We start from the raw sequence: 20,363 nt of genomic DNA, 5'->3' as shown, positions 1-20,363 counted from the left end.
ATTCACCTTACAGTGTCATTTCATATATTCAATAAAATAATGAATCTAAATCTCTTACAATAATGACTGATAGTTATATTTTTATCGCAAAAACATGGAGGTCAGTATTGTTATTTGGATTTAGGTATTTCATTTCTTCATAAATATATTTTTAAATTAGGAACTACTTTACTGATTTTTCTAAATCTTTAACTTGGCCAATTTATTTACAGGATCTTTAGGCCTGTGCACTTGTATTTGTAGACACCTAAAATATTATTAAATAATATAGACTTCTATTCCAATCACTTTATTATATATATATAAAAAAATAGGATTTCCTCAAAGTAAATTTATCCTTTATCTTTGTTTAATATATTATTAGTTTATTTCAATATCTCTATTTACCACAATGCAACTCTCAAAGAAGTGATTTTTCTAACAAATACTTGGTTAGTTTATATATACCAATATTTTATGAACATAAAGAAAATGACTTTAGTCTAAGAGCCTCAGAAGTCTTTATTTGCTTATTTTATATTTCATAACTTGTTTTGTATGAGTGTGCATATTTGGGTCTATTCTTGGGTGATTGTGTTGTGGGTCCTCTTTTCTTTTTCACGCAGTTTCCAGATTTCCACATCTAGATAAAAGAATTACAAAGTAACTGATAAAGTACTTGTGAGCTTAGCAATTTGCCCCATACCAAAGAACTGAGAAATTTTTCTCTAAAACACACCACTATGAACAGACACTGCATGGCCACTACATTTTCAAGGGAAGGTTAAGAAAAGAGAACTGAATTGGGATTCTAGACACCATGTCTCCTAGAAAATGTAGATTTTAGTCTAGGGAATGCTAAAAAGCAAAAGAACTAATTTAGCTAATATCTACCTATTGTGCATCAATTAAAAGAAAAACTAACCCTCTAATCTAAGCCTTACATATCCTACTGTACCTCACTGTTTTTAGCATCTACAAATATTAGATATGTTATTTAGATTCCAAATAAGGTAGTAAGATCTAAATAATTGTTTAATTTAACAAAGGTTTATAAAAGTCTAATATGTGCCACACACTACACTGAGTGCTGGAAATCTGAGCTGAATGGTATGGTAATTCAGACAGTGGATTCTGATAGCTGTATGAAAATATTTTGATATGCTGATGTAGTGAGTGCTATAATGGTATTTGCCACGAGGCCTGGCAGCCCTGAGGGCTATGAATGGCTCTATCAGAGGGTCGGCAGTGCCTTCCGGTCAAAACAAGGCCTGAGTCCGATTCTCAGGATCACAGTATGTTAGGAAGGCACAGAAGGGAAGAGCATAGCAGGCAAAATCCTATCTGCTTGAATCAAGTCAACGAGTGAGGATGGGTGGGGAGCAAGGTGCAGAAAACAGTGGATAGTGGATGGAATCCTATACATAACGGGAGGCACTGAGGTATCCTAAGCAGGTTCAAAAACTTGAAGGTGACTCACGGGAAGTGTAGTGCGGCTGTTGCCAACATGGCTGCGCCCAGAAGCTGAAGCATAATTAACTCAACCAGGATCATACAGCTAGTATGTGGTGAAGCTAAGAATCAAACCTGGAACTTTGACTCCTGAACATTGTGTATTGCTATGGAGATCAACTATCAAAGTAATTTCAAACTCAGTAAAACTGAGAAGAAGTTCTTAAGGAAACAAATTAAAGGCAGGCATACTTTGCTGAGACATGAAGGTATTGAGGCAGTATCCTATGCTACTCAGAGACCAATTCATTGAATGACCTAGCTATAGGACCATAACTTGGTTCTTAAGCAAGGAATATCTGTACTTTGTTGTGAAGTACGTGGAGGTTAAGTAAAAGAATATAGAATATTAGTTCTCTGGCAAAAAGCAGAGCCTGGTTGTTGCCAATGGTGGTTTGGGTAATGGTGTGAGTAGGAAGCAACTGCTCCTGGTTTTAGAGAAATGTGGACTTATGGAAGCTCTTTTAATGCCACCTAATTAGCCCTACTCCTTTGTAAGATACAAAACCACAGAAGAATCCAGGAATACTTATGCTTTCCTCAATGGAAAAGAAATAGTGGATGATTTAGAACAAAAGGTAATTCTGTACTTGAATTTTGTAGAAAAAGCACAATGGAAGGAGTTGGGGCATCAAGTCTTAGCTCCAGGTCTCACAGTAGTAGAAAAAATTATTTCTTCTGAGGATAAGAAAATGCTTTTGGAAAGTATTAATTGGACAGAAGATATAGACAATCAAAATTTTCAAAAATCTTTAAAACACAAGGGCTGAGGGTTTAGCTCAGTGGTTTCGCTGCCTGATTCACAAAAGCAAGGACCCAAATTCGATCCCTGGTACCAAAAAAAGAATCTTTAAAACACAGATGAGTAAAGTATTTTGGTTATGAATTCCACTATGAGGACAATAATGTAGATAAAGATAAGCCATTACCTGAGTGTCTTCCTGATATTTGCAATAGCTTTCTGGAGAAATGATTGGCAGAAGGTTACATTAAACGTAGACCTGATCAGTTGACCATAAAGCAGTATGAACCTGGGCAAGGAATTTCTGCTCATACTGACACATATTCTGCTTTTGAGGATGAGATCATTTCTCTCAGTTTGGGGTCAGAGGTTGTTATAGATTTTGAGCACCCAGATGGTATTACAGTACAAGTTACGTTGCCTTGTCAGAGTTTGCTAGTGATGACAGGAGAATCTAGATATCTTTGTACCCATGGAATAACACCCAGAAAATTTGATGTTGCTCAAGCATCTGAGCATTACAAAAGTGGGATTATCACCAGTGACACTGGAGATTTAACTTTAAGGAAGATGGTAATATGAACATTATTTACATTTAGGAAAGTAACGCACATGCTTGGTACCTGTAATTACTCTTTGGTCTGTGACAGCCAGAGGAAAGAGACTCCTCCCTCATTTCCAGAGAGTGATAAAGAAGCATCACAGCTGGAGCAAGAATATGGTCATTGAGTTTTTGAGGAGATCGCTGGACACTTCAGCAGCACGAGACATACTCCTTGGCCACACATTGTGGCGTTTTTGAAGGCTTTGCCAGATAGTTTGATAGTGGCTGATATTGGATGTGGAAATGGAAAGTATCTTGGCATCAATAAGGAGTTATATATGATTGATTGTGATCGTAGCAAACACCTTTGGACACTTGTAGAGAGAGGCAATTCCAAGCCTTTGTCTATGATGCACTGGTAGTTCCAGTTCACAGTGGGTCTTGTGATGCCTGCATATCCATTGCTGTTATTCATCATTTTGCAACAGCAGAGCGTAGAGTTGCAGCTTTCTGAGAAATTGTTCAACTCTTAAGACCCGATGGGAAGGCACTCATTTATGTCTGGGCAATGGAACAAGAGCATAATAATCAGAAGTCCAATTATCTTAGAGAAAACAGAATTAGCCAAGAGAAGAAAGAGGAGATAAAGTGTGATAATTCTACACAAGGATTGCTTGAGCAGAATCTAACACTGGCAGTCAAAACTCAGCATCTTCTGTCCTCTCCATTGATGGCATTCAGGAGAAAGAATCCAGTTCAAAGACAGTTACTAATTCTGAGCTGCCTGTTCATACTAACAGGACTTCTTTTCATTCTCAAAATGTACTGGTTCCCTGGCATCTCAAGACAAAGACTGGTAAAGACAAACCTGTTGAGCCCTTTGGTTCTATAGGATCCTGTGACCCAAGTCGTGTTTCATCGTTACTACCATGTGTTCCATGATGGAGAATTGGAAGCTACCTGCCAGACTGTGAGTAATGTCATCATTCTGCAAAGCTACTATGATCAGGGAAACTGGTGTGTTATTCTTCAAAAGGTCTGATTATGCCTGTGAACATGTCACATGTAAAGAAGAAATACTTGGCTTTTTTAAAAAAAAAAGGAGACTAAATTAATTGCCCTTTTAATTAAAGAACAAAACTTGGAAATGTACAAAAGGAGAACTCCTTAGGACACATTCAGTCCTAAGAGCTACTTAGGACACATTCAGTCTGCTACTGTTGACTGATTTCATAAATGTAGGTTTCTCCTATATTCCAACTAAGGATGGTGTTTAAAAGTAATTGAAGTAATTTGTGAAGTGTTTGGGATCCTTGCATAATAGTACCACATTTTGAAGATAATCTTTTGTTATAAAATGTTATTGAAGGACCCTAGTAAAGTAATACAACTTTTTTTTTTGTGGTACCGGGGGTTGAACTTGGGACCTTTCGCTTGTGAGGCAGGTGCCGGAACTACTGGGCTAAATCCCCAGCCCAATACAACATTTTAATAAAGATAATATTCCTGGGAAAAAAAACCCATGAAGGCATGTAAGAAGGCACAGTGAGCATGGTCATCTGGCCTTCCGACATGTGCAAGACTGATATTCTTAGGTTCCTGACTACGGTGTGATGCTGTGAGATTAGTTCTGGCCAATAGGCTTTGGATTTGAAAGACATGTCACTGCCAGATCAAAAGTGTTGCCTGCTCTTATTCAGTGACCTGCTGTCATGTTTTGCATATACAGTGTATAATTCAAGGTCCCATAAGAACAAAGGTGGGGGGCGGGTGCTGGATTTTCACAAAGAAGCAAAGTCAGAAAACTTCCAAAGAATGAGAAATGAAATTTTGTTGTGGAGAGCCACTGAGATTTTTGTGTCATTGTTACTGTTGAGTAAACCAGTCGATTCTGATAAAATATCTTAGTAAAGCTTAATTATTGCTTGTCAGAAAGTTAAGGAATAAGAAGATAGTTTCTCATTAAATGACTGGTGAGATAGATTAATGAATTAGAGAAAATTCAAATATAAAAGTAACTAAACTGGTTTGGAAAGATAAACAATGGAAATGTGATAATGTGTAGACTTTGAAGTGTGTATATATGTGTTGTCCTGGCAGATATTTTCAGTCAACACTTAGGTACATGAGCCAGAAGGGCACAGGGATAGAAGATTCTCAGGGCTTAAAATAATTAGAATCTTGAATATTCATATTATAAATAGCAGTTAAAATTATTGGAACAAATAAAATCATCCATAGAAGTTGTGAAATTATTATTTGTTGAATTTAAACTAAGCAAATAATCCAATCTCCTAATTCAACTTCATCATCAGAATTATCCATTTTGGCTGAAAACAGTTTAATTTTAAAAAACCTTAAAAAAAAAACTTCCAGTGGAAATTGACATCTTTAAAATTTGCAGTAAGTTATTTTTCCTTAGCTTAAAATGAAGAAAAAGACTAAAACATAATGGGTCTTGTTTTCTACCTTTTCTTAGATTTGACATGTTTTATTTGCTTATCTACTAGATATTTCACATGAGTCAGTGACTCTTTGGTATTCTGTCATCTTTTACAGCTCTACTATTCTAACTTCACTAATAATCAATGCCACCTGTTTAATAAAAGAAATGTATAGTCTGGACAGAAATTTTGGAAGAAGCGTTCATTTATATAGATCCTTACTAGAAAGGTGAACCTAAAGGTTTTTTTATGGGTGTGATTATTTTGTGTAAGCACAGCAAATTTGACAGTTACTTCACAGCAAACATCACCATGTTCTTTTTTGTTATTGTTGTGATTTTTATTGCCTGCTCCTCCTCTCTTATGAGCTCAGAGAGATAAGAGGTCTTGTCTATCTCATTCACTATTGCATGTATGTCCTCGGAACATTATAGCTATTCAATCATTATTTTCTGAGTCCCTGGAATGTGTATAAATTAAAGGACATGGGCTGGGCATTTAGCTCAGCGGTTCCGGCACCTGCCTTGCAAGTGCAAGGTCCCGAGTTCAATCCCCGGTACCAAAAATAAATAAAGGACAATGAGCCACAATAAAATAATCACTCTGTCTTCTGTGTTAGTATGAATATATTATCAATGTTTTTTTTAAATGAGAACTATAGAAGATATTAAGTGTTCTACTCATCCCTGCTTTTTCACTCTCATACTCATTGAATCCTTTAAAAAATTCTGTATATTATGCCTTCAAAATGTTTCCCCAGTCTGACCAATTCTGCACACTGCACAGCCCTGCAGCCTGCCCTGCTGCCTCTGTCCTGGACTCTTTCAGTCCTTCCTTCCTGGTCTTCCTGCTTCTGGCCTGGATGTCAAGCTCCCTGCTGTTGTTTGGATGTGGGTTCACTGTCTCCTCAGGGCTCATGTGTTGGAGGTGTGGACCTTAATGTGGTGCCACTGGAGCTGGAGATGGTGCAAATGTGTAACAGGCGGGGCTTCATGGGTCACTGGGGAGGCTTGCCCTCAGAAAGGACTAAGTTCATTCTCATGGAACACCAATTAGTTCTTACGGTTCTCAGTTGTTGTAAAATCCTCAGGACCCTTGGATGGATTCTCTGGCTTTCTGTCTGGCACTATGATCCCTTCCTCCTGAGTGTGCTTTTATCACAATGATGCTGCCCTCTATGAGTTCTTCACCAGATCCAACCTGATGCCGTAGTCATGCCTGTGAGCCTCGGAGCTGTGGCCTAAACAAAAAAGTCAGCCGCCTCCGGTATTTCATTACAGTAATGAGAAAGAAGTAATTTATAAGTAACCACTCCATTTTCTATAAAGATATAAAATATTACAAGGACATTCTCACAATTTTCAGTATGAAATGATATAAACTGCATTTTGGTAGCAAAGGTAAATTAAATGAGGTCAACAAACTTTATACATGTCCAATGGGCAATAATACTGCTAAAATAATAAGATACAAATTCAACCCCATTGGAAGATAAGAATACAGTGGACCTTTGACTTAATGAACTCAATTCATTCCTGAGGGCTGATTGCAACTCAAGTTGGTCAGTTGAAGGCTCAGGCTCTTCTACACAGCCTTGAAAGTCTCTCTCCTGTAAATAGGCAGATCTCAGCATTCTTAGAGAGACCTTGACTCAGGATTTCTTAATTAACCTCACACAGGAAAGGATGTTGTAATCTTCCTTCCAGAAAGCTTTAAGAATTAAATCTGTATCTGAGACCATCTGGAAGCATGAGCTGATAACATTTGGGTCGTAACTCAAGACTAAAATTCTGGTCATAACTCAAGTTGCTCATATGTCAGGCCAGTCTTAACTCGAGGGTCCACTGTACAAAGTAGTTTATACATAAGCGTAAAAGTAAATTGATATACACAGAAATGATTATGTGTCTTCTAAGATTCTACCAGTTTAATCTTAAACTCAAATGTAACAAAGCACCTGCAGCTAAAACTATTCCCTAAATATCTACCAGAGTCTTTAATCTGCTACTCAGAGTATGATCTATACAGAAATGTATTTATTTCACCAGTAACTAAATCAGAGCTAATTTTACATGCCAGAGTGTAAGTTTGCATGCTACTTGCTTTTACGCAAAGATGGAGATGGGCTTGGTTGTTGATGACATTCCTTCTGGGTTAAAAAGTGTCTGAGGACACCCACAACCCCAGACTGTGGCTATTGTTAAGATCACTAAAAGAACCCTGCACAGCTGCGTTGCTAAAAAGTAGTTCAGCAGCATTTCCTTTGCTTTAAACCCATTCAGCTTTTCATTCAGTAATGAAAAATACCATAACAAACACAGATGCCAGATAATGCTTGCAAGTAATTAAACTAGGAATAGAGGTCTGCCTCTGTAGTGTGGAACCTATATGTCACAAGACAAACTGCCCCAAACAATATGTGGTGTGTCTTCTTGCACAAAATAAAGACAGGGAAGTAAGAATATTGGTAAGTTAACCATCACCCTTTCACAATATTTTCCTAATTTTGTTCCTTTGAAATTAAATAACGAATTTCACAAGAAACAATATTGACAGATATTATTTAATTACCCATATATAAACTTTAACACTTACAGGATACCAATGGTATTACTTTTACTTCCCTTTTTAAATGAAGTTTGCTTCTCGTAAAAGTTAACTTGTTATGCCATTAGTAGATGACAAAAGAGGAAGTTTAACATTAATGCTCTCTCTCTACCACCTTTGTGCTTCAAGGTGCCTGGAGACTTATTCCCAACCCAGCTAAAAACAAAGGTCACATACACACACACACACACAAACACACACACACACACACACACAATCTATACAGCCCATTTCTCCTGTTCCTAAGGACTATGGCATCCTAATTTATCAAAGGAACTAATTCACTTCGCTGCACAAAAAGGGCTGGTTTAAGGAAAGCTGCCCCTTTGCTAATAGGAAGATCCTCAGAAAATTTCTCAGTGACCTTTAAGGAAGTAGGAATCCTCAAGCCAAAAGGCCTCAACCCAGAAGCCAACCTGCCAAGTGCACCCCCTGACACTCTCCTGACCCACAGCCATCAGTTTTACAAGCAGGCCAGTCTCTTTTAATATTGTCCCTGGGCACCACCTGACACTCACATGACTGGTGTAGAGAGACTGGGAGCGGCCGAGCAGGAAAGAAGTGTGCAGAGGGATTAAAAAGTACCCTGTTCATGGCTTGAAAGTTTGTAAAGAAAGTACTGAACACAGACTTCCCATAGTATCAAAAGGAAAATTTATGCATCGCCTTTGAGTTCAACTTCTCCATTAAAGCCTTTTCCCTATAACCTAGGGAGTTCTTATCTTGGTGACTTATGATGTTATGGAGGGGCTCATGCATGGAAAATGTCAATAGAAATAGTAACTCTGGAAGGGAAGGGCCTCCTAATTAGTCCCCATTTAGATTTTATGATGGCTTTGAGATCTGCTCATCCTGACAGTGCGCACTGTGGTTACATATTGTTCTAGCCTGAGGGAACCATAGGAAAATCCAGATTTATTGTACCTATCATACCAGCATATTTCATTTGCCATTATGAGCAGCCATCTCGCAATGATGCAGGAGTATTTATTACAGATTAAATTGTAGGACCTGGATGGTTTAGTGAGGTTCTTGAGGTATCATTTATGTCATTAACTGGCTCATTATCAGATCTGCAAATCTCCATTCTTTTCTGAGCCTTCTGTTTGAGCAGGGAGGCTTCCAGGCTGGAGCAGTTTCCGGGCTGTATTTTGTGGTGGCGAGCATGAAGTTTGAACACAGACAAAGCAAATCGCCTACATCAACCCGTGTTTTTGTTTTACCTGATTTCCTGGAAGGTCGTGGCAAATCCCTCTTTAGCGCTCTTTGCTGGGGAGGTCAGAGCAGGAAGGTCTATCTATCCTCGGGCAGCTCAGTGCTGGCCAGGTGCTTATGCGCATAAAGTGTGGGGGCGGGGTGATTTGGGAGCTGCAGGATTCAGGGGATTTATTTTCGGAGGTGGCTAACACTAATTAGGTTAGGAGTGCCTGGCTGCCTTCTAAAGATGCAGCCTCCAGTTTTTCTTCTCTGATAAATAACCCCACGTTTGAAAACCAAGCAGGGAGAAGAGGAGAGTGTGTGAAATTTAATTGTGGTTATTTAAGAAGTTAGCTGCTCTTCTGTGCTGATTATCTGCGGCGAGAGGGTTCAGTTTTCATCTCTTGGTGCCTCTGGGACTGCGTTTTAATTCTACCTGAGAAGCTCAGCGAAGAGGATTTACCGGTGGCTGATTATGATATTATTTTTTAAAGATAGCAGAATATTTTTGCCTAAAATAGGCTGGTGAGCATTTTCAGGAAGGAATACTCAGACCACACTGTTTACCCCTAACTCTCTGCTCTGGTTTAGTTCTTCTATTTGCATTTATCGTTTGATTCAAACTGAGGGGTTCTTTGTTGGTATTTGCCCTATTTACTCTCCTATATTGCTTTTTCATAAAACCCAGGGAATGGCATTTAAGTTGCTGTGTTCTTTGGTATTATAATACTCTCCATACAGGCACCAAAGTACCTATAGAAATGCTGAACTCAAATTCATGGATAATCTGGGGAAGAAATGCCTTGTGATTCAATTGTGAGTGTAATTAATTCACTGCATAGACAATAGTTGCTGGAAAAGGCTCATTTTCACAAAGGGAAATTACACATAGAAGCCATTATGTATTCTTTTAAAAGGAGTTGATATTATTTTAACACCTGGGTCTGAGATAACAGAACTGGTTGCCCATTAATTTTTATTTTATATATATTTTATAAAGACTAATCATGCACTTTCCTTGTTTAATGTATAAAACCATATAAAATAATTTCTCTATTGACTAACAACTCAGCAGAAAATATACAAATTGTCTCACAGCTGCAACTGTCCCTCTAAATGGAAGAGGAAACAAACGTGAAGTGTCCTGGCTGAACTAAACAAGCGCTAGTGACAGCGCGGCAGGCGTTTCCGGCGGTACACTGAATTTTCCTCGCTTCTTACAGAAGTGATACCCAGGCTCCGGAGCAGATGCTGAGCATGCTGAGCGGCTACTTCTCTTAATCAGTTATATCAGAGGGGGCTGCAGAAAGCTTCTCATTTTTACTTGTTGCTTGAAAGTTAGAGTTAATGAAGCAATGTGGAAAGGTCAGGAGGAATCATTTTTACTTTTGGTCACTAAGCTGGATAATTTAGAGGCTTGATAACGATGCTACAGCCTCTATGTTGTTCTAGAAAGAATAAACTGCCCAGTTCTGAAGAGATCCTGTCACTTTCACTAAGCAAGAGTTGGTAACAAGGGTTGTATGATTTCTAATTTGCCTTTCTTGCTATTCATTGTCTCTTCCACATATTATTTTGGAAAATGAGATTTTAGGACAGTAATGTGCAATAATTTTCGCCACCCATTTGCAACATTTAAAGCACAATTAGTTTGACTCCAGGAGATTTTGCTGTTGTTGTTTTATTTTTCTCTAAAGTTTAATACATTTTAATTATTCCTAAATTATCACTAATAGGAATTGCAAAATCATGTAATTTTCTATATATAAAACATATTTAGGCCTCAGTTCCTAACACCTACTTCCCCCACCTACATTTTTAAGAAGCATCATTTATAAGAAGAATTAAGGGATATTTGTAAAATTTCTCCTGTTTATGTTTGTCCTATTGCCCTAAGAATTCATGCCTTTCAAGTCAACCCTTTAATAATGGTTGAGTATTGAAACTAGAATAAAGAGCTGATCTGTGAATTACCCTTGAAATAATATAAACATTCAGATATCAATCATTTTTAATAAATGTTTAATGACATAATTTTACATGAAAGCTAAAAGACTGCCTATTTTTAAACAAGTACAACACTTAAAAGAAACATCCACAAATACAAATGCTTATAATATTGTTTATATTGTCCCTTGATAAATGTGTGGGCAGATTATAGTTATATACATGTATGTATATGTGTACATATGTGTGCAACACTGTACCTGAGTGGTGAGCCAATTAAGCAGAACTTAGCACTAAATGAGTGGTCTCTTGTACTCACTGTATACTATAGGCACTCGAATAAATAAAATCTGTGCTGCTAAAAATAGGCTCCTTGAAATAAGAGCTTCTTATTTGAAGTTTCTTTGTAATGTTCCTCTTACCAATCTCGGTGCTTGGTCTTTGCATTATAGTCTTAATATTGAGCTTGCTCATTAATCTCCTTCCTTTTTTAGGTTAGTCTAGGCTGTTCTTGTAGCTGTAGTACTCACTGGGTTGCCGTAGGAACAAGAGATCTGAGTAAATATGCTTATGGAGAAGAAATGACTACTAATTAAATGTGAATAGCATTTATAAATTGCCTAGTTCTCACAAAATGCAGAACATAATATGCTTTGATGTACTTCATTAGTAAAAGACATCTATATTTTTAAAATATATGATAGTAGAGAAAACCAAATTTTAATGAAAAAAATTATCTTTACATGGTTTCACTTTTCTGCTGACTATAAATCCTGTAATTTAATGCAGATAGCCTTTTACTGCATTTACATGGCAGAATAAGACATTTGGTTGGCCTGTGAAAGTACTGGAAACCTTTACTATTCTCTTACCAATGTGTAATTCCTTTTTTATTGTTTGGAGTATAGCATTTCTATTAAATTTTAGATAAAAAAAAACTGAGTTATAACATTCACTCTGAATCTAGGTATGTAATATTTTCACATCACACAGAGCACTGTGGTCTTTCCTTCCTATTGTCTGTAAAATCAGGACTTTGGTATGAAACTACAAAGACAGCTTTCAGTCAGGGGGCAGCTTTAGTTTTGCTTTGTTTAATGCTGAAAAGCACCTCTCACCCTTAGGAAGACATGAAGTCCACAACTTCATTATCATTCTGCATGTCACTTTAAATGACCTCATCATGGGTCCCCTTAAGATTCTGCAATTCAAGAGTATAATCATCTGTTTGAACATTTTGTTGGCAGATTTGGGGAGTTGAGCGTTTGAGATTGATTTATTTCCAAACAATTGATAAAGAACTGGTCCACAGCACCCAGGCATAAGATGATTATTGCAAGCCCTATCTACAATTCCAGGACAGGGAAGCTGTTAAGTTAAATGGGCCGTGGGCACAGTTACGTTAACTTCTAGGTTAACTGACAGAACTATTGCAGTTTGATTATTGTTTCCTAAACATAGTTCTACTCTGAAAGACTCCCCATAAAACTGGCTGGCAGAATTTCAAAGAAAAATGGATTTTAAGAGGTTTTTTTTAACACATTGAATGATCTATTTTATAGTTCTCTTTGTTTTGTTTTTTGGTTTTTGGTACCGGGGATCGAACTCAGGACCTTGCGCTTGCAGGCAGGTGCCAGGACCACTGAGCTAAATCCCCAGCCCTATTTCTCTTTTTTTTAATAATAGTTATGCATATATATATATTTAACAAGAGAAAATGCTTGGGCTCAAATTGTTTTTCTCAAAATCAAAAGAAAGTGTCTTATGATGAGAACTCTAAGTGAGAGTTAGACTGCACAGAAACCAGTCCTAGGGGCTCTGTCATCTGAGCATGAGCAGTGGACTCAGGAAGGCAGTTGTTCGGCAGCTTGCTATGTGGATATGATTAGGGTGACTTTTGCTTTTTATTGATTTTCAGCAAAACATTTTTTGCCAAGTTATGTGCCAGGTTGAGGGTAATTGTTTATTTTCTGCACTGGTTTTATCTTTTGAAGTAGCTAAACTCTAACTTTTCAAATCTGTTGTAAAGGAGCAGAAGATGATGTTTAACATTTAATAGTTATTAGATCTGTACTATTCTAATGATTACTACTCTTTTATAGTGTTTTTACAGGGATTTAAAGTATCATGGATTTAATAATGTCCGATGAATAAGATTGAGTTATGGGCATTTGTAGGCTTTCAATAAACTCATGTTGAATTCAATTGAATAATAAACTTTAAAAGTTATTAATCTTTGAGGAAAATTTGAGGAAAACTTTCTGAATTACATTTACCCTTATAAATACTATAGGAAAAAGCCTTCTAAATTAAAACTACATAATTAGTGTTTTAATGAATTATATGAAAGGTGATTCTGTTCACTCACTGAATCAGTTGGTTTTTGCTGTTTTATCTTGAGAAGAGCATTGTGTGAAAATATCAATTATATTATCAATATTAATTTCAACCTATGAATTTAGGTAGTATTTTATTCTATCCTGATATTTAAAATCTTTGTGATTCTACTTAAAATTAATAACAAATAATTCAATAGATAATAATAATGTTGTATTATCAAATATAATATGATAGAGAATTCTCATCAAACCAAGAACTATGTTATGGACCAAGAACTATGCAGAATGCTTTATGGACATCATCTTTGCTAATTCTCATAAAACCCCATGAGAAACAATTCCTTCTTCATGTTTAAATGACATTCAGAGAGATTAACTACTTTGCTTAGAATATGAGTAGTAGAGCCAGGATCCAAAACTTCTAATTTTAGAGTATTGATGCTTAGGTTTTCTATTACACTTCTTATTTTCATCTTAACTTACTTTTCTTCTATGGAGCTTTACTGCAATAATTTACTCTTCTAAATGCTCTCTATGCTTTGTGTCCACTTTGCATTTTTTTCTTTGACTGTTGTCTATATATAGTGTGTGTAATTTTCTTTCTTCAATTGCTGTGAATACAGACATTGGAGAACTGTGGTCCCCTTGCAAACCCTAGCAAAGAAGCACATAATTACAATTACTTAGCCTATTTCTGCTTTATAACCAACTTTCCATTTGCATGTCTTGAGCTGACTAGAATTCTTGTGTATTTAGTGTCAGTTTGCCATTCCCCTGAAGCACATCTTCCTTTAAAATGATAAAGATATCTTGCTTGACAGTATTTCAAGAGATAAAAATATTCATGTAAAGGTTGTGTTTGTCTCAAAAGATTGATTTTTATATTAAAAATAAAATAAAACATTGATTCTTAAACCTATATGAGGATTAAATTATTGATTTGGATTAAGAACAAACATCAACAGTTCCATATTTTTATTGCTTCTGAGGTTCCATTTCTCACTTAGAAAATCAAGTTAATCTCTTAGAAATGCCGTATGCAGGGTCCCTTCGCATTTACAGAAGTCAAAGCTTATGATACTTTGGGAGTTGTAGTGACTCTTATCTCTAAGCACCACAAAGTACCATAAGTAGATTGTGCTGTTGCTTGCCTTCATTGCCTGATTATCCCAGCCTCTCATCAGAAGAATAACATTTCAAGATTGGACTATAGCCAACTCAACTCGAGCCAACTCAAGACACCAAACTAGGGAAATAATTTTAGAGTACATTTATGTTCAAAAATAGTCTAGAGATTTTTTTTACTAAGTTTGATAACTTGTAATTTTTAAATTTCATATTTAAAAAGCAGTAAATAGTTGAGTCAGAAAACCAAGGCACATACACACTCAATACCTCTTCTTAGTAAAGGTGCAAGTGGGCAGAGGACCCAATGAAAAGACAAAGACTCTGTTGTCTCTCTGTTGTCATCCCAGCTAGTTTCACCACATTCCAGCCAGGTTACATTAGATAAGTCACATCCCCTCTTTGTATCCATTTGTTGCATTTGTAGAGGTAGATTTTTAAACCTCTTCTGATTCCCGTGCAGTGCGCTTATGAAGATCACGTGACATAACAGATGTGAAACTTTGGAGATAATTGTGAAACAATATATAATGCAGTATGTCTCATAAGCTGAGTTTTTTATCTTCCTCACTAGAGTTAGACCCTGCTAGTCCTTTTTTCTGATTTACAGAGCATATCCCTTTTAATGAAGGATAAGTTTTCATCTGAGTAGCATATTCTGACTTGATGGGGTCATGCCCGTACCATTCCATTTTGCACAGCTTCAATTTCTTACCTCTTACTCTACATGGCTTCAATAAATTACTTAAAAGTATTTAAGGATAAATTAACAAATTACTATAACAAACTCTAACAATTTAGCATTATTACTTAATTATGTGATCAGTTTAAGTAATAATAGATATGTTTAAAATAATAGTAAAATATACTTTTGAAGACTGACTGTATTCCACTGTAACGAATATGCATTGTTTAAATCTCATGAGCCTTTTATTATTTCCTTTCTTTATAGATTTAAGAGTTTAACTCACAGGTGACTTCAAACTCTGTGTTCTAAACCATACTTTATATTGCCTCAGTCTCAGGGAATGAGACCACTTTTTTAAAACAAGCTGTATCTTCCTTGTGTTTAGCAGTAAAAATTTTTGAAAGCTATGCTTGCCTAACTTGTCCTCAAATGTTTAAAATGGTAGGTTAGGTATATTGTATCTGAAATATTTTCTAAAATATATGATTTTTTCAGGACTCACTAATTTGTATACTTACCCCAGTTTTGTGTCCAAATTATAGTAAAACTTTATTCATTTAAGAAGCATTTTTATCTGTTCCAAAAAACTAAAAACACATCGAAAAACAAAGATTTTATTTTATTTTCAAGTATATTTAAATTTTGTTCTGTTTTTGAAAGAAAGTTAGAAAAATGTTCCGAAGTATATTGAGTGCTGTCAATATCAGTGAAATCCATCCCTAATCTCACAGGATGAAAGTTTTGAAAGGAAATGCAGCACTAGAAGTTTTCAGTTTTAAAACTTAAATTTGGTTCAAAATAGCAAAGAACAGAATTTATTAGTTTTTATTTCAAAGTTTATATTTAAAAAATAGAGATACTGACGTGGAGATTAGATTGACTACCTGGGTTATTACCCAAATTCTATTCCCATGAAGCATAATAGTTGACCTCATTGTTCCCTTTTCTACACAATATATAGAAAGAGTGTATTATCACTCTGACAGGAAATACGCAATTGACAATTAAAAAGCAAAATTATATTTTGCATTCAATCCAAATGTACATAGCATGTCCCCAAATATCTGGAAATTCTTTCTAAAATTATGTATAGAGCATTCAGTTATAGTCACCTTTCCATTACAATGGGTTATCCATCAACAGATTCAATGAAACTTGAATAAAAAATGTTCAGAAAAAGAATGCATCTGTACTAAACATAAACAGACTTTATTTTTCTCATCATTGTTTCCTAAATGATACAGTATAAAAACTATTCACATTGTATTAGGGAACATGTAATCTAAGGATGATTTAAAGCATGTGAGAGGATTGCATACATTAAATACAAATACTAACTTACATTTATATAAGGGACTTAAGTATCTGAAGATTGTTTGGAGTCATGGACTCAATCTCCTACAGATACTGAGGGCTGGCTCTGTTTCCTTTTTAGAATATAATTCTTTTTGCCTACCTAATAAAAAGCTAGATCGATGTTCAACAAATTCAATAATATACTAATCCTCGAAATAACTCATCCTATAACATCCACCTCAACAAAGGAATTTCCCAATATATGAAATGTTTGAATAAACATTTACTGTAACAGTAAAATTTGAAAAAAGGTGCATTTTCTTTTAAAGAAAAATCTAATCAAATGTATGTATGTCTCTGATGATTTATGTTAAACAAGTAACTTGAACTTCTAATCCTTGATGTTTTAAAAAATGCTTTTTTTACTGCAATGTTTCCCATTATCTTTGAGTAACTTGACATTTAGTTCATTGTACATTTTCTGAAAGACTACTCAGTCTTAGTTTCTGACTATGCAATGCTGGATAAAGCATTTTCACAATCTTCAGTGAGTTCAAAGTAAAAGAAGATGGCAACTAGTAATAATACTACAAATGCAGTAAGTACAATTATGGTGGCAGCTGATGCAGAAAAGAACCTCTTTCCTGCCTCATAGAATCAGAAACTTGTGGGGTAAGATATGAGGCTAGGCAGAGGAGAGGTGCTCTGGGTGGAAACACAAATAAGTAAAGGTGAAAACTTATGAAAATGTCTGGTGATCTGAGAAAGAAAAAAATTTAGAGAGACAAGAAGAAGGTGTAATGGGGCTGAAGAAATTGCAGCTTCAATGGCCATAGGTAGATTTTTTTTCAGAGAATCCTTTATTAAGGAGTTTAGATTTTATCCTATAAATGAGTCATCACAAAATGTCTCTCATCAGGGAAAAAATTGACTGTATCATTATTTCTGAAAGATAATAGTACCTACAGTGTGAAGAATGAATATTAAATACTGGATTAAAATTGAGTAGTTATACAAACAATTTATTTTAAAATTCCCATATATTTTTCAAGTAAGTCAGGATGCCTCCCATGTTTTTGAGATACCAAGACTGACTTTAGGTTTTAAGAACATTTCAACTCTCTTTTTCGCTTTCATCTTAAATCTTACCTCCAGTAAAGTCTTCCTTTTATGCTCAAGATATTTTTATGCAAGTACAGAAATGTGCCTAACACTAGATAAAATTTCACTTGTTTACTTTCCTTCAGCTCTGTTTTGGCTAACTACAGTAAATGTTTGCTGGTACCCTTCCCAGCATGAATTCCCTGTTTTCCCATTGCCAAGAAACTTTATGTCCAGTATGTGCTTTATGTGCTTCTAGATAAATTCACCTTATCCATAGCTCAAGCATGGAGACCTGATGAAGACTGGAGGACATATTAGAGTATTGCATTCCATCTTTCTGGAGAAATCAGTTGTCTGTAAGTGAGAATGGGTTCAAGTCAGCCCAATCAGACTGAAATTAAGAAATTTTTAGGTAAAACTTGGAAAAAACATTTTAGTTTTCTTTGGTGGAATATATCCAGAATGCATCTGGAGCTGAAAGCAACTGACAGCTAATGTGATGCCAGACAGGAAGCTTGCTAAGGATGGAGTTGAGGAGGGAGGAAAATGGATGGAAGAAAAGGAATCAAATCCTAAAAAATGGCCAGAGTCGCTGGGTCCAGATTCCATTTAAGCCAGGCCCTCTCTGGACTTTTCTATTGCTTGATACAATAAAAACCTGCTTACTGTAAAATTACACTGACTTAGGTTTTTGTATTTATGACTAAAACATCTTAGCTATTAACTATTAGTATTCCTCGGATTGCAGTATCATGTGCTCTTGGTTTCTAGGTATATTTAGACTTTAGCTTTTGTGCATTACCAGAATGAAATGTTTTATATATTAAAGAATAGTCATACTAAATATTTTAGTTATTTTCATATTCCCCTATGTTAACAAGAGTCTTAAAATTGTACAAAATAAATATGTCATTCAAATATGATACCAATATTATTTAATCGTTCCTTGTGTGGGTGACAGAGAGATGAGAGGTAAACTCTTTCTCAGCCCCAGAAGATAAGTTCTACTTTTGAATGAGAAGACATTAGACTGAAAATCAAATAAAAGTAGGTGGACAGAAACTTATAACAGCTGTGGTTTTAAATTTTCTTTTGCAGTGTTTAGTATAAGCCAAGACACGTAGGTGATTTCAAAGCAGTTGACTTTTAATACTCATAGACAACTTCATTTGGGTTCTTGATATCCTTAGATGGCATTTTTCAACATAGTGCTTGAGAAGAAACTTAAAGTAGGCAGGGAAACTTTTGCCAATCTCAGAGCAGCATCACTGAAGAAATCAAGGATATGTGACTAAATGGCATTGTAAATACAACTTTAACATATATGTAGAAAGCAAGGGCCAAGAAGGTATTTTACTTGGCTGCCCATTTGGAGCTGTCTTAGGCTTAGGCTTAAGCCATTATTGTTGAAATTCAAGGCATTTTTCTTTTCTTCTCTCTATAAACTTACAGCTCAGATTGGTCATAGATATACATATGATAAAGGGTTATTATTAAATGAAGACCTGATTCAGTTCACCTGGGTTAAGGCCTGAAGATTTAACAGATTGAGCCCATTCTCAAGTGATACTTATCCTACCCACCAAAGTTTAAGAAATGTAAATATACCAATCCTTACAAAATTAAGGAATACCTCCTTAATCTACCCCATATTTTCAAGATTCTGTTTGTAATACTGCTTTGGAATCAAGGAATTGCAGGTGGGGAATTAACTGAGAATTTTGCAATAACTACTTCATTATATGTAAGAAAAAACTAAAGTCTGAGGAGAGAATCCTGGCCAATCTCTTCATTCTCTTACCAGCCAGCTCTCCAGAGAATTATTCTTCTAGCTGTCCAAAGCCTGGGATGTCAAGGTTGGCCTTCTGGCAACATACTCTCCCTTCTTCCTACTATGAACATTACTGTCCCACTTCCTCCATTTGTGCAATCAAGTGGACAAGGTAGGTGAGGCCTGCTCTGCAGATCTGCTACCTCTTTCCTTTTGCTAGCAAAGCAGTCCTATCCCATGTGTGGGAGACAAAAAGAGAAGAAGTAAAAACCCTGTCCCAGCTCCAGACTCTAGGAATCAGCTTCATAGTCCATTTCAACACAGGGTCAGGGGTCGCTACAAATGCAGCACTGAGGGCCAGGGATTTAGCTCAATGGTGCCGTTGCCTGCCTCGCAAGCACGAGGACCCGAGTTCGATCCCTGGTACCAAAAAAAGAAATGCAGCACTGTCTCCCTGATAACATAGGCTGGCTTAGACAGACAGTGCTCCTTGACTTGAGAGATGAAACTAATTTAATGTGAACACTCACTATAAATGCTCTGAAAGCATGTACTGTATTCTCAGTACACCCAAAGTACCTGAAACATAACAGATCCCCAATAAAAGTATTTGTCAAGTGTTCCCAATAAAAGTATTTGTCAGGTGAATGATTGCTTAACTTAACTTGTATAGTGTTACATAATTTGATCATTTAAAAACTATACTTTTGCTTTGTTAGTTACATTTTAAAATTAGTGCAGAGAATCTATAATTCTTACCAAACAATGATTTTTTGTTTGTTTCCAGTCACTAAACTTGTGGCTAGTTATTGAGGTACTGATTTTTGTGCTTAAGTAAATTACAATAAACATATAACATGGGTCACAAATTTTACTACTCAATTCCAGGAATGGACCAGTCAGACTAGGGTGTATTTCCACCACATACCTCTCCTGCAACATGGCTCAAGAAGTGGGTCTGAAGGTGTAGCTCAGGATGCCTCAGGATTAAAGGACTCCAAAACATGCTGAAAATCTAAGGCATCACCCAAATAGGTGAAAATTCATTTTGGGGCCTGTTCACTCCCT

General features: G+C 36.0%; 1 pseudogene; it reads left to right on the top strand.

Annotated features, from left to right (window-relative positions):
• Positions 1-1,255: 1,255 nt before the first annotated feature.
• On the top strand, positions 1,256-3,819 carry LOC101714909 (tRNA (carboxymethyluridine(34)-5-O)-methyltransferase ALKBH8-like; annotated as a pseudogene).
• The last annotated feature ends 16,544 nt before the right edge of the window (positions 3,820-20,363 follow it).

Source organism: Heterocephalus glaber, unplaced genomic scaffold (assembly GCF_053883595.1).
Source record: "Heterocephalus glaber isolate CG9 unplaced genomic scaffold, H.glaber_assembly_v1.0 deba00000347, whole genome shotgun sequence".
Taxonomy (NCBI): domain Eukaryota; kingdom Metazoa; phylum Chordata; class Mammalia; order Rodentia; family Bathyergidae; genus Heterocephalus; species Heterocephalus glaber.
The sequence above is the reverse complement of the archived record's forward strand: the minus strand, read 5'-3'. Positions and strand labels throughout refer to the sequence as shown.